Below are 15,481 nucleotides of genomic sequence, written 5' to 3'. Positions count from 1 at the left end.
TCCTCTTCCTTCTTTTACTTCTGTTTCTTTTTGCTTTTCCTTCTCCCTCTCCCTCTTCACTTCCTCATGTTTCTCCTTTTCTCCACTCTTATTCCTACTTTTCTTTACTTCCTGTCTTCCATGAATACAAATACTCCATCACATGTTCCTGACATGGGGTACTGTGCCACCACCAACCGAAAGCAATGAGGATAAGAAATATAAACTGAAATGTGTAAAATCAGAAACCAAGATTAATCTTTCCCCCTTTTAAGTTAATTTTATAAAGAATTTGGCATATTAATAGGAGACTTCACAGCATGCTCTCATGTATTATAAGGGATAAGATTTACTGGAAAAAATCTGACCAACATCGCCCTAATGAAATGATTGTTTAAATTAATATTGTATTAGGACAAATCTAGTTTAAAATATCAGATATACTTCAATAAGAGGCAAAAAATCACCTCTATGGTTTCCTATGAAAAGATAGCAGAATTCAATCTGTTTCTCAAGGAAATAGACCTATAATTGACAGCATTGTCAATTTCATAAATGACTTAAGAAGACTGTAGAACAAATTACAAATTAAACTGCATGATATAAAATTTACTTTGTCCAGTGTATTCTATCTATGTCTGGATCCCAAAATGACTTGTGTTTTATCATATTTTTAATTAACTTTAAGTAGTTGTATGGGAGTTGCTTTTTGACAAAGCAGTTAAAGAATAGTGTTTAGTGAGGTTTTTTTTTTTCTTTTTTCTCTCCTGAGGTTTGAACTCTGGGTCTGAATGCTGTTCCTGAATGCCTTTGGATGAATGCTAGAACTTTCCGAGATTTAACTGGAAATAAGAATCTCACAGACTTTCTTGCCTGGGCTGGCTTCAAACCTCAATCCTCAGACACCTGATTATATAGGATTAAAGGTGGGAGCCGCTAGTGCCCGGCTTAATACAATACACCTTTTTTTTCACTCGTCCTGGGGCTTCAACTCAGGGCCCTGGCAATGTCCTTGAGCTTATTTTCCTCATGCTAGTACTCTATGACATGTGTCATAGTGCCAATTCCAGATTTTTTGTTTATGTAGTAATGAGGAATCAAACCCAGTGCTTCACACATGCAAGGCAAGCAGTCTACAACTAAGCCACATTCCCAGCCCTATACAATGCCCCTATACATTATCCCTCATTCTTCTCAATCCTATCTCATCCCTCAATTTACATAATTTTGTAGAATATTCGCAATTGTATGTTTAGTCACTCAGAAGATATACCACGGATCATATTTTCTTGATAGTCTTATTCAGCATCATACTAATGTTATGCATTATAGAATTCTGTGATTTTAAACTCTAAATTATCACTTATATTCACCCACTACCATTCTAAAATTTTTCCTAAGGTTAATGTAAATGCAATTTGTAATTCTTCGATAAAGTAAAATGATTCTTAGAATGTTAAAGTGTTGGAATAAGAATATTACCTTCAGTTCTAGATCATTTTATCCTTACTACCCTCTCAAAATACTCCCATACTTATTTTTTATTTTTTTATTTTTTGGGTCCGGTCGTGGGGCCTAAACTCTGGGCCTGGGCACTGTCCCTCAGCTCTTCAGCTCAAGGCTAGCACTCTACCACTTGAGCCATAGCGCTACTTCCGGTTTTTTCCTTTTTGCTTATGTGGTGCTGGGGAATCGAACCCAGGGCCTCAGGCATGCAAGGCAAGCGCTCTACCACTGAGCCACCTTCCCAGCCCCATACTCCCATATTTATTATTAGTCACTTCCTGTCAACATTCCAACCTACCTCCCTTGAGCAGCTATTATTTCATATTCTTCCTCTACAGATGAGCCAATTTTAAAAAGCTCATATGATTAGAAAATGTAGTCTATTTTATCCATTTTTCCCATGCAATATTATGTTTCTAAAGTAAGTCCATGTAAACTTTTCTCATGGATAGAGCATGTGTATAATGGAATAACATCCTGAATGGACATTTAAATACTTTATGATATGTTATTATAAAAGGTTTTGCTATGTATATTCTTGTACATGTGTCTCATTGGACATATGTTGCAATCTATTTTGTATATAACATTATGATTCAAAATGCTGGATCATAGAGGCAATTCTATATATAATATCTTAAAGATTGTCAGTATGTTCAAAAAACTGACTATATAATTTTAAATGTCAAATACCAATGTATAAGGATTCTAATTTCTACATAATGATTGTACAGGGGTATCTTATTGTTTCTATTTCCACTAATCTCTATATGTATGCAATGTCTAGGTATGTTATGATCTTTCCATATGTTCCTTGGTTGTTATTATATTACTATAGAGATATGTATTTGGATTTTTTATAACTTATTTAGGATGGTTAAAGTTTTTCATTGGCATTCATATACTATTAATATATTTCTGATTCAAGTCTCTTTAAATAAATTTATATATATACACACTATATGAATATATCTGTATATTCATACTTATATGTGTATATATACTAATACCTATATATATATAAGAATATACAGATGTGTATATACATGTATATAGACATGTATGCATATTATTATATTCATTTGTCTGTAAGTTATCATTTTACTTCATTTGTTAAACACGTCCTTTATTGATTTTACTACATTTTATATTATGGTTGATGTTGTACAGAGGAGCCAGTTGCCTGTGGCTCACCCCTGTAATCCTAGCTACTCAGCAGGCTGAGATCTGATTATCGTGTTTCAAAGCCAGCTTGTACAGGAAAAGTCCATGAGACTCTTATCTCCAATAAACCACCAGGAAACCAGAAGTGGCACTATGGTTCAAGTGGTAGAATTCTAGCCTTGAGTTGAAGAGCTGAGTGACAGCATCCAGGCCCAGAATTCAAGGCCCATAACCCCCACAAACACCACGACCAACAACAAAAAGAGTACTGACCGAAATTCAGTAGTAGTAAGCAGTCTTAAAGATAGGCTGAATTCTAACATTTTAGTATAATCCTAGATTCCAGCAGCCTTCTAGTCCAATGAACTGAGTCCTCAGAATGTTGATCGAATTTCTTAGTTTATTTACACAATCACTATAATTATGGATTTTCTCATCTCTTTCTTTCATTTCATCACAGAATCTGTATTTATCCTTTATGCCATACTTGAGTACAAAAGTCTTTGGAAGATATTTATTAATTGGTGTATATTAATTGTACAGAGAAAACTTATTGAAATATTTTACACTTTCACATATTAATGAAGGGTCTGATTAACCTGTTTCTGGTTTCTTTCTTTCTCCATTCCCATTGCCTTTCATTTTTCAACTGTTTTCTGTGAATTTCTTTGTGCTGTCTTCAAATATTGACAAAATGTATTAAAGTGCTGTTCATCCATCTTTATTGAAAATTATACAATGCTGAATATAAAAGAAAAATCTAAATAAATGGAGACATAATTTTTGTGTATTGGAGGATACAATTGAGCAATAATATAAATTGTCTCCTCCCTTTTTTTTTTTTTTTTTGATCATTCATGGGGCTTGAAATCTGGTCCTGGTCACTGTCCCTCTGCTCTTCAGTTCAAAGTGAATGCTCCACTCATTTAGTAACTGTGCCACTTCTGGTTTTCTGGTGGTTAATTGGACATAAGTGTCTTATGGACATTTCCATTCCAGGTGGCTTTGAACCGCAATCCTCAGATCTCAGCCTCCTATGCAGCTATGATTACAAGCATGAGACAACAGAGCTCAGTTTCACAGTTTTATTTATGTTTATGACAATTTGTAAAAGCATCTGTGTAGCACTATTTTAGTCATTGACAAAGCAAAATAAGCTGGAATATATTTCTCTGTCCAATAGTAAAACTCTTAGTGTAAAATTGTTATATTTGTGGAGGAAAGATTATACAGCTCAATGGGTCTGTAGGGCACCAGATTATATCCACGTAAATGTTATCAAAGAATATTTAGTAAGGGGTAAATCCAAACATTTGAGGAATGATATTCGCTTTAATAAGTGGTGATAGGTTAGACAGTATTTGGGAGAATTAAAAAGTGAACATTGACTTAAACATAACAATTTATTCAAATGTTAAGTTCAAGCTGGATTAAAACGTGGCATATAAAACAAAAAAGTGATGTGAATTAAAGCAAAGAAATTTGCTTACCAGAAGTGGTGCTATGGCTCAAGTGGTAGAATTCTAGCCTTGTGCTGAAGAGCTGAGGGACAGCATCCAGGCCCAGAGTTCAAGGCCCACAACCAGCACAACCACCAACACCAATAATAAAAAGAATACTGACTGAAAAAGCAATAGTATTAAGCAGTCATATAGATAGGATCAAGTCTAACATTTTAGTACTATCTTAGATACCAGCAGCCTTCTAGTCCAATGACTCCAATTGTCAAGACATCTTGACCATTTTGGAGATGAAGCATTCTTAAATTTGGCATTAAAATTATAGGAAAGGAAAACGATATAGTTGAGCTCAATAAAAGTGTAAAACAATTTAGTCTGTGAAAGCTCATATACAAGTAGTAAATAGAAGTTGGGAGCAGTTGGCTCATGTATCTCATCTTAGCTCCTTGGGAGGCTGTGATTTGAGTATTCCTATTTGAAGGCAGCCCACAAAATAAAGTCCCTGAGAATTTTATCACTGATTAATCAGCAAAATGCCAGAAGTGAGGCACGACTCAAATGGTAAATTGTTTAAAAATGCAACAAATCTCAGGGACCCTGAGTTCAAGCTTCAGCTGTGAGCAAAGATGATTCCCAGCACCTTCATGGGACTCTGGGAGATTCAGAAACCCGGGATACCTCGAGGATCCTTTCTCTGCAACATGAAACTTGGGGACAGGATGTGGTAGACCATCCTTCCTGGCCCCAGGGGGGAGGAGAGGAGGCCCCTTGAGCCAGGCCTCAGTTCACTGGCAACCTCATTCACACCTGAGTGGGGAATTGCGTGCCACAGAGCTGGTCAGCTGCTGGACAGAGATCTTTGAGAAGATAGGCATTCCACAGGCCCAAGAATCCAGCTAGTACATCATGGCTCACATCCTAGGAGCCAAAAGAGTTAAGTGTGGTGGCACCAGGAGGATGGGAAGAGGGAGGAGGGAGAATTGTGGGAGAGCTTCATTAGGCTTTGCCCTCTCCCCCAGGATCCTTACCTGCATAGAATGGGACTTTTCTATAGTGTTGTCATAGGCAGATGCTCATATACTTATCCAAAAAAAACAGTTATAGTGTGCAACAGGCTCCGGGAGTCATAGATGAAACGATCCACTGCTGGTTCCATAGCACATGAAGAAACCTTAGATTGATCTGGATGCTGGTGCTTCACACCTGTTACCTAGCTACTTAGGAGGCTGAGATGGGAGGATTGAGGCTTAAGGCCGGGGCAGGAAATCCTGTAAGACTCTTATTTCCAACTAACTACCAAAAAGAAAACACCAGAAGTGGATGTGTGGCTCAAGTTGTAGTCTGTTGGCCTTGAGTAAAAAAGCTCAGCGACAGCATCCAGGGTCCGAGGTCAAGGCCCATGAGTGAGAGAAGAAAGGAAAAGAGAGTGACAGGAGGGAAGGATGGAGTGAGAAAAAGTGGAACGGAAGAAGGGGGAACAGGCATGCCTTGGTTTGGAGGCCCTGGATCAAGTGAGCCAACCATTCACAATCTCTGTGGGCAAAGTTTCAGAGTCTAAAGACAGTATGTAGGACCAAGCCGCTGACCTATCAGCAACTTCATGAAATCCAGGTGTTGTGTGGTCGCTGACTGCAGAAGGATGTAGACCCTAGGGCTCAGGGTGGGTCACGAGGTTTTAATCTCTCCTGGCCCCACCAAATTTATTTTCTGGTCAGATAAGAAGAAAAGCTCCAACAGCTAGGTAGGTGTTGGGGTGACGCAGTGTCAAGGTGGGGGGCAAGGGATAAGAAGGAAGATGAAATGGGAGGATGATCCCAGGTCAGGTGTGTCAGGACATTGGAGCCATGATCTCGCACGACAATCTAGACCATCAGTGATAGAGCCTTTGACCAACCATAGGGTTATTAAAAGTCTTGGGGTCTTGGGTTCACCATTGAGCACCTGGCTGTCGTCCACCGCAGGATGCCTCTGCAGTACAACTTTGGGGACTGGGATTTCCAGGGCTCAATCTGAAGATCACACCTCCAGTGTTCAAGACCAGAGACAGAGGTAAGTGTGCCACTGGCATAGGACAGCCAGGGAATGAGGGTGGGAGTCAGGACCTGTGTTACCCGGAGACTTCCTCTAGGGGACGCTAGGAACCTGTGACTGCCATTCTCAGAGGCAGGGGTGGGTCTCTTTGCTGGCTCAGCCTTTAGTCTAAATGGCAGATCTGGGATTCAGAGAGGGCAGTCTGGTGGTGGGGCAGGCTTGGGGAGGCTGGTGGGAAAACAAGAGGCACTGGGCTCTGAGCAGGGTTGTTTCTTTGAGGATACTCACAACCTAGGAACATGCCTGTGATGGATCAAGCCTTTTCCCCTTCCCGAGAGAGACGGACCTAGAGACTTCCAGTCTGCATCTCTTGGCCAAGAAATGCTTTTGTTCCCACATCCTGTGGTTGGATAACTAGAACTCACCTCACTGCCCAGTGTTGAGGCAGGACAGTGAGATATCCTGAGTCTTTCATAAGGTCAGGGGATCCTCAGAATGAAATTGTACTTGAATGTCCTAACTTGGCGCATGGTCAGTCACATCTAATAGTGCCATGACATAGGACATAGAATCTAGAGAATCAGAGCCGGATGGGATCTGTTCTGGGAGTCTTGAGTATTATGTGTGAGCTTTCAACTCCCATATACCCACCTGCTTCCCTTTCTTGGGTGGGTCTTTACTAGAAAAAGCTTGAACCTAGTGACTGGGTCCTATCTCTTGTCTCTTATGCTCAAAGCTATCACTCTATCATTTGAGCCGCAGCTCCACTTGCAACTCTTTTGGATGTTTAATTGGAGATAAAGAGTTCTCATGGACTTTGCTGCCAAAGGTGGCATCCAAGTGCAGTCCTCAGATCTCAGTCTCCTTAGGGTATTGGATGACAGGCATGGAAAAATATGTTTGGCCTGTTGCCAGTAGCTCATGGCTGTCATCATAGGTACTCAGGAGATGAGATCTGAAGATCACAGGTCAAGGACAGCATGCTCAGGAAAGACCCTGAGACATTTTTTTCCAACAAACCACCAGAAACTGGAAGGGGTGCTGTGGCTCAATTAGTTGAGTGCTCACCTTAGCTTAAGAGATCATGGATAGCACCCAGGCTCAGATTCAAGCACCATAACAGAAAAAAGAAAGTAAGACATCTTTGCCTGCAAAGGATGGTGGAGGTGTGGGGGAGAGTGGAGTGTGTGCTGTGGTGAGAGACCAGGTTCTAGACTCACTGTACAGACATTTCTAAGAACTCCCCAAGTTTGCTCCAGTTTGAAGCCACAGCTTCAAGAGGACATGGACTGTGGCAGGCAGGGAGTGAGCAAATGTGTGCAGGGGTGAGATTGTTGTGTTTTTATTCCCTCCATTGAAGGATGGATTTGAGTGCTGGGTGTCAAAGTCTCAAATGAAGGTTTGCAAGAAGTTTGTGGCCTGAGGAGATGGGTTTCCTCTGGGTATATGAAGGTGGCTGAAGACGGAAGCCACTGGTGCCTCACAACTGTCATCCTAGATACTCAGAAGGGAGAGATGCGAAGAACGTGATTCCAAGCGAACATGGGTAGAAAAGTCTGTGAGACTTGATGTCCAATGGATCAACCACAGAACAGGACGTGGTGCTGTGGCTCAAATGGGAGAGTGCTCACCTTCATCTGAAGAGCTGAGGGACAACACCATGGCCCAGAGTTCAAACCCCATGACCAACCACAAAAAAAGAGGTGAGTAAGTTTTCTGCATACCACTGCGTATGGTAGGATATGCCATGCTTGTCTATGAGACCTTCCAGATATGTGAGAGGCTCGACCTAATGGAGGGAGTTTACGGTTCTGTTCTCAGGGACTGCTGAAGCCTTGGGCTTTTCATGTGTGTGTGTGTGTGTGTGTGTGTGTGTGTGTGTGTGTGTGTGTGTGTGTGTGTGTGTGTGTGTGTGTGTGTGTGTGTGTGTCTGTGTGTCTGTGTGTCTGTGTCTGTGTCTGTGTCTGTGTGTGTCTGTGTCTGTGTCTGTGTCTGTTTGGAGGTAGAAGAACTGGGCCTTGAACTCAGGGCCTAGGTGCTGTTTCTGAGCTTTTGTGCTCACAGCTAGTGCTCTGACACTTGAGCCACAGTTCCACCTCTGGCTATTTCGTGGTTCACTGTAGATGACAGCCTCAGAGACTTTCCTGTGCAGGCTGGCTTTGAACAGTGATCCTCAGACTTCAGCCTCCTGAGTATTGAGGATGACAGACAGGAACCACCTGTGCCAGCTTTGTGTGTGTGTGTGTGTGTGTGTGTGTGTCTGTGTGTGTGTGTGTGTGTGTCTGTGTGTGTGTGTAGAAGTTGGTTGTAACAAGGAGCACTGGACCCTTTGGTAACTTCTAACTGCAATCTTTGGGGGGTGAATGGGCTTTGTGACTGAGGTCTGGGGGCCTGGAAGGGTGAGGTGCTTGAAGGGGACTCAGCACTGTTAAATTATAATACCAATGGATCTTTGTGCCCTGGAACTGTCTACTCCCTTGGGCCTGGTTGGTGGCAGAGGGAGCTTAGGAGAGTCTGGGGGTGAGGCCTGCAGGGGGTGGCTCCCCAGGGGGACAGAGATAGCAGCTGATTCTTGACCAGAGTTGAAGTTCTGGGTTGGGCATGGAACCTTCGGACCTCAGTATCCTCACAGGACAGTTGTGAGAAAACAAGGGGTCAATACAGTGGGATCTCTGGGGCAGGGACAGGCATAGAGGGAGTGGTCATCAGATAAGATTCTTGGCAATTCTGTGAGCATATGACAGGAAGATTCCTGGAAAGGGCTCAAATGGGGCCTGTTATTTATCATGCCACAGGTATGGCTTTCTTTCATCCTTACCCTATCCACGTGAGGAAGGGGATCCTTCACTGTTCAATGTTGCAGCTGAGGAAAATGAGGCATGGAGAAGCGGGGGGACCTACTCATGACCCCCAGCTGAAAGAAAGCCTGACCTGACTTCACTGCCATGCTCCCTAGGACAATGGGTGCTATTCAGTCCACTTCTTGTGGTGGGAAGTCCACTTCTTCTCAGTCATGGGACTTGAACTCTGGGCCTGAACGCTGTTCCCGAGCTCCTCAGATCAAGGCTAGCACTCTACAACTTGAGCCACAGCACCACTTCCGGTTTTCTGGTGATTTTTGGAGATAAGAGTCTCACAGACCTTCCTGCCTGGGCTGGCTATGAACCATGATCCTCATATCTCAGCCTCCTTTGTAGTTACCATTATAGGGCTTAAGTGTAATTCTAACTCTCTCTCTCTCTCTCTCTCTCTCTCTCTCTCTCTCTCTCTCTCTCTCTCTCTCTCTCTCTCTCTCTCTCTCTCTCTCTCTCTCATAGGAACTCTTTCTCTGTCTCATACACAGGAACTTGTTGAATGGGTGCTGGAGGAGGTGTCCTAGCATCATCATGTGTGGCTCGGACCCAAGATAGCCCTCTCATTCTGGAGGTAGGCTGTGGGTCTGGAGCTTTCTTGCTCAGGCTGTTGAACTCACTCCTGCAGGTAAGCCCCTCTGTGCCTGGGCTAGACCGTGATAGTTATTCATTGTCAGTTCATCTGGTGAGTCCTTCCTCACTACCCTCTTCTAAGACAGTTAAAGGAAAGTGGATGAGGAGGCATCATGTTATCCAACTGCACAACCGAATCAGGGGCCTCTGATCCTCACTGCCACCTATCTGGCCAGACTCTGATTATAAGAAAATGAATTCACTCTATGTCTACTTTGCCTTGTTGGGGTGTATCGTTTCAGGGAGGGGATGTGGTGTGCAGAGGAAAGACCTCAGACCTGATACCTCCTGGGGGATATTTCTTCTGGTGACAGAGCCAAGTCATTCCTGTGGATAAAGAGGAAGCCGCCATCAGACTGACCCGGAACGATGCTCAAAGGTAGGTAGGCTGTTGAAATATCAAACCCACTCATGTCTGCTTCCAACTCAAAACAACAGGGATGCAGGGCGGGAGGCCCAGCACTGGCCCTAGGGAATTATAAATGGATGGTGGCGGCCAGGTGCTGGTGGCTCTAGCCTGTCATCCTCGCTATTCGGGAGGCTGAGGTCTTGACTCAGAGACTGCCCAGGCAGGGAGATTCTTATATCCCATAAACCACCTCCCACCCCCACAAAAAAGATATATATGGTGTTGTGGCTCAATTTGTAGAGACTCAACCTTGAGTAAAAGAAGCTCAGTGATGACACCGAGGCCCTGAATCCAAGCCCTGGGACTCACAAAAAAAATAAAATAAATGAATATTGGGCACCTGTTATCTTACTACCAAAAAGGATGGATTCATTCTTTTCTCTGGTACTTGTAGCCAAATGTAAGGGGCTTCCCTTGATGTTCCTCTAAACCTCTCCTCTCTATTATCTCTCCCAGCTTCAGTTGCAGGATAGAATTCAGATCATCCCACTTGATTTGACCTTATGAACCCTCCCCTACCCGCCTTCCTTAGTGTGGAGATCATGGATGTACTTACCATTGGGAGAATGAAGCACCGGAGAGATGGGGGTAGGTATCCCTGAAACTCATACTCTCACAAACACAGACAAGCCAACTCAGACAAGCCTTTTCCAAAGACATTTTATCTCTTTGGATTAACTGACCTAGGAGAGGAACTTGATCTCCTGTAAATAACAATTTTAATTAGGGCTTGCTAGTTGACACGAAATAAACAGAAGCTCAAAAGAAAGGCCCTGGTGCTTGTCATATCTTGCTCAGGCTCACGCCTGACATACTGGCTCCTCAGTAGGCAGAGATCTGAGGTGCAAAGATTGAAGCCAGCCATAAGCTGGAAAGCAAGTGAGACTCTACTCTCCATGGAACCACCAAAATGTTAGAAGTGGAGCTGTGGCTCAAGTGCTGGAGCATCAGCCTTGAACAGAAAAACTCAGAGAGACAGCTCCCAAATCCTCAGTTCAAGCCCACACAAAGAAATGGCCTCATTTCTTCCCAACAGAATGCGTGGGCCTCGAGTGCCCTGTCATGGAGTGTGATACAGCACCTGTCCCTGGGTAGTACATCAGAGCCTTCAGAAATTGGGTGGTGAAAGCCAGGCTTTCCCCTTTGTGCGCTCTCAATCTACACCAGCCAGAAGGAAGAGCATGACAAGGTTGGCATTGTGTGGAGCTGAGAAGATCCTCCCACCCCTGTCCCCACCAGAGCAACTAGAGTGGGCTTCTTAAAGGCAGCACTTGAAAGAGGTCGTTCTTAACAAGGAGGATCTGACAGGAAGCATAGAGAGTAAAGATGCTGTAGATAAAGGACAACATATTGGGGCATGTTCATTTCCAGCCAGGGCTGCTGGTGAGAAACTCAGTACAGATATACAAGATTGTTCAGAGACAGGCCCAAGAGGTCACATAAGAACACTATCCAGGATTAGGATTTTGTCTTAGCAGTAGTTGGCTTGTCTAGAGCACAGGAAACTGTGGGATCAATTCCTACGTCCCGCATACACAGAAAAAGCCAGAAGTGGCACCAGGAGAGTGCTTGCCTCAAGAAAAGGAAGTTCAGGGACAGTGCCTGGGCCCCCAGGCCAAGCCCAAGGACTGTCAACATAAAACAGCACTCCAAGGGACATGGGTGATAGGTGGATTGTTATACCCTGTAGTTCTTAATAGATCCATCCATGAGTCATGTCTCCTTCTTTGACAGAGGGGAGATGGACCCTCCTTCTGCGCTGGGCACCCCTGGAACTGGTTATCAGCAACCCTCCAAACATCTTCCACCGAAACTTGGAGAAGCCAGCCCCAGAAATCCTCAGGTACTGGTTGGGTGGGGCGAGGGGATACAGGCCCCAGAAGTCCTAGTGTGTCTGATCTGCCACAGAAGACCAGGCCATCGAGAGGAGGTGGATGGAACTTAGAGATGGGTAGTGATGTGAAGGGGGCCCTTTAATGCCCATGTCCCTACCCAGATTCCGAGCCTCCCTGTCCCTGAATTAGATAGTGGAGTGACTAAGTTGTAGTTTGTAGAGGAGGACTAGGTGGAAATTCTAAAAAATGAGACACCATAAGCCCTGCGCTGGTGGCTCACTCCTGTCATCCAGGCTGCTTGAGAGGCTGAGATCCAGAGAATCTTGTTTCCTAGCCCAGGCAGGAAGCTCCCATGAGAGTCTCATCTCCAATCTCCAACCAGAAGTGGCACCATGGCTCAAGTGGTACCACTGGCCTTGAGCAAAAAATTATCATCAGGGACAGTACCCAAGCCCTGAGTTCAAGCCTCTCTACCAGTAAAACAAGAAAGACAAACCTTGTTTGCAAGAGAGGGTGAAGGAGTGGGGTTGCTGTGGTTGGGAGACCAGGTGCTGGCCTCAGTGTAGAGACATTTCTAAGAACTCCTCAGGTTTTCCCGAGTGTGAAGTCATAGCATGGTGGGCGTTACCTTACCAAGAACTCCAGAGGTTGTGGCCTGTCTTAGGCAGGGAGTGGGCGAATAGGAGCAGGGGTGGGAGGGTAGTGTCAATTATATTCTCTCCACCCAAGGAAGAATGGTTTTGGATGCTGATGTCAAAGTCTGAAGTGAAGGACTGCATGTGCCTTGAGGCCTGACAAGTTTGATTTCCCCTGGGTGCAAGAAGGTGGCTGAAGCTCGGAGCTGCCATTGATTCACAACTGTCATCCTAGCTACTCAGGAGGATAAGATCTGAGGATTATGGTTCAAAGTCTGCTTGGGCAGGAAACTCAGTGAGACTTTCAGAAAAACTGGAAGTGGTGCTGTGGCTCCAGTGGTAGAGTGCACACCTTCAGCTGAAAATCTGAGGTCTGCGGGAAGGCCAAAGTTCAAACCCCATGACCTACAACCAAAGATAAGGTGGATGAGTTTTCTTCATAGAGGTGTATACATAAGGAAATGCCATGCTGTGTTATGAGCCATTCCAGATGTGTGAGAGGCTCTTGATTTGTCTACATTTGGTCTGGGGACAGTAGTGCCATCTTCTCAGAGTTTGGGATGTTCAGATGCTCAGGGACTGCCGAGACCTTGGGCTACCCACGTGTGTGTGTGTGTGTGTGTGTGTTGTGTGTGTGTGTGTGTGTGTGTGTGTGTGTGTATCATTCCCTCATCTTTCTCTGTCCACTTCCTGGGTGCTTGTCTGGCTCTTTCTGACCTCGGATGGTGACACTGCTCCATGGCAACTTTGCCTTTAGCCCTTTAGTAGGCAACTTTGCCTTTAGTCTACAATGAGTCCTAAATTGTCAGAGACCTGCACATTCCAGCTTTTCTTTGGGGCCCAAGTCCGGCTGTCCATATCTTTGTCTGCCTCCAGGGGATTCTGGGTCTGCAGGGCCGGCTGGCATAGTTTCTCGCCTTCCTCTTGAGGTGGGGAGCAGGGTCAGTCATGTGATATCCTGTCTTTTTCCTCAGCTGGCCCTCTGGCGACATATCATACTTCTAGCAGTCTGGCAGTGGAATGGGGCAAGGGTGCTTGCCAGTGGCTCTGGCCAACTTAAGCTTGATAGCTGACTAAAGGCTGCCCAAGCAAGGTGGATTTGGGGCTACATGGGAGGTGAGGCCAAGATGGGTTGGAAGTATTGGTTGGTGTCTAGGAAATGTCAATGTACATTTCTGAAGGCAAGTATTTCTTCCAGCCACAGCTGGGCCTCTTAGGTATTTCTAGATAATACTGGATGCCCAGAATGCAGAGGCACAGACTTTAGATTCCAGGGCCAGGGAACTGGGGGATGAGAGACTGGTATGGCCAGTACCTCAATGCGCTGGGGCATTAGCCTTGACCTGGCTATGCCCCCCTTGTGTAAGGTCACTTCTTAACCCAGTGCTGGCCACACACCGGCCACTTGTGCTGTGGAAGTGGCAGGAACAGAAGTGAGATCTAGGAGGACCAAAATCTGGATTTATGGCCTGATTGGGGTGGAGGGGTGTCTTACAAAAATCTTAGAGCTGGAACTCAGAGCATGGCACTGTCCCTGAGCTTCCTTTGCTCAAAGCTAACACTCTAACACTTGAACCACAACTCACCTTTCCTTCTTTTTTCGTAGTTTAGTAGACAGAAGTTTCTCACATATTTTCCTGCCTGGGCTGGCTTTAAGTTGCCACCCTAAGAGCTCAGCATCTTGAGTAATTGGATTGTTGGTATGAGCCACTGGCATCTAGCTGCAAGGATGTCTTTTCTTACTCTCTTCTGTTCTAACAGCTGCCTACTTGCCCTGGCCTAGATCTCTGACCTCCATGTCAGCTCCCACCAGCCCCTGATTATGTGGAGAATATAAACCTCAAACCTGATCCCATTTCTTTGTTCTCAGGGGAGGAGTTTATGTTTTGTCGGAAGCCTGGGGTAGGAGGGGTAACTGTAGATGGGTGATCAGCTAGGAGAGAGATAGTCTGTTTTAGCCAAGAAGGAGTTTGGCCAGATGCTAATAGCTCATGCTCTCATATTCCTAGCTCCTCAGGAGTTTGAGATCTGAGGATTGCTATTCAGAGGCAGCCCAGCTAGAAAAGTCTGTGAGACCCTTTTCTGCAAATAACCACCCGAAGCCTGGAAGAGAAACTGTGGCTCAAGTGGTAGAGCGCTAGCCCTGAATGAAAAAAGTGAGGGAGAGAGCCCAGGCCCTGAGTTCAAGCCCTAGTACCAAGATGTGTACAAGAATGTGTGCATTCACACGCACACACACACACACACATACACACACACACACACACACACACACACACACACACACACACAGAGGAAGGTGGTAATGATGAGCTGAGCTAGAACTGGGGGCAGTCTTGAGTCATATTCATAGCAAACTCTCAAGCCAGATCAAGTGGTTTCTCCCTAAGTCCTTCTTGGGCTGAGGGGTTGGGCCATGGCAGTAAGTTCCATGGAACCTACCCCTCCATCCATGCACAGGGCCACAGCACCAAGGGAAGGACACTAGGGATGCTCCTTTGTAATCAGCCTACAATTGCCGACCTTCATCTGCCCCCTTCCACCCCCTTGCACTGGTGAGGAAAGCAGTGGCCTGAGCACTGGGTCTCCTGGGATAGTGTCTGCTACAAGCAGCAGCCAGCCAGCTGTGGATTCCGGAGCCTACAAGCCTTTCATGAGCTCAACTCCACACCTGCCCAAAGTGTGCCTGACAAACTCACACTGTTGTGATGCCCACATGAGCAGGCGTTACCTGGTGTGACATCTTGCAGCTTCTGCCCCTCCTGGCCTAGAACCGTGGTCTGAGACATCGAATTACTGCTCAGATCGATATTGCACCCATGACAGATGCCTTTCTGATGAGCTGCATACCCCAAGGCTCGACTCTTCTCTGGTACTGTGGCCGATCTGTAGGCAATGGCCTCCAAACAGGCTGCTCTAAAGAATTGTAGGAGATCTAGATATTGGGAGACACTCAGGGGCCCACTGGAAAATACTC

At 45.1% G+C, this 15,481-nt stretch overlaps 1 pseudogene; it reads left to right on the top strand.

The window, feature by feature from the left end:
* The window catches only part of LOC138805100 (MTRF1L release factor glutamine methyltransferase-like), a 418,978-nt pseudogene extending 403,734 nt beyond the window's left edge, over positions 1-15,244 (top strand).
* Positions 15,245-15,481: the final 237 nt, after the last annotated feature.

The sequence above is a fragment of the Dipodomys merriami genome, unplaced genomic scaffold (assembly GCF_024711535.1).
Source record: "Dipodomys merriami isolate MVZ:Mamm:240054 unplaced genomic scaffold, mDipMer1.0.p SCAF_385, whole genome shotgun sequence".
Lineage (NCBI taxonomy): Eukaryota > Metazoa > Chordata > Mammalia > Rodentia > Heteromyidae > Dipodomys > Dipodomys merriami.
Note: the sequence above shows the minus strand (reverse complement) of the source record. Positions and strands in the feature narration are given on the sequence as shown.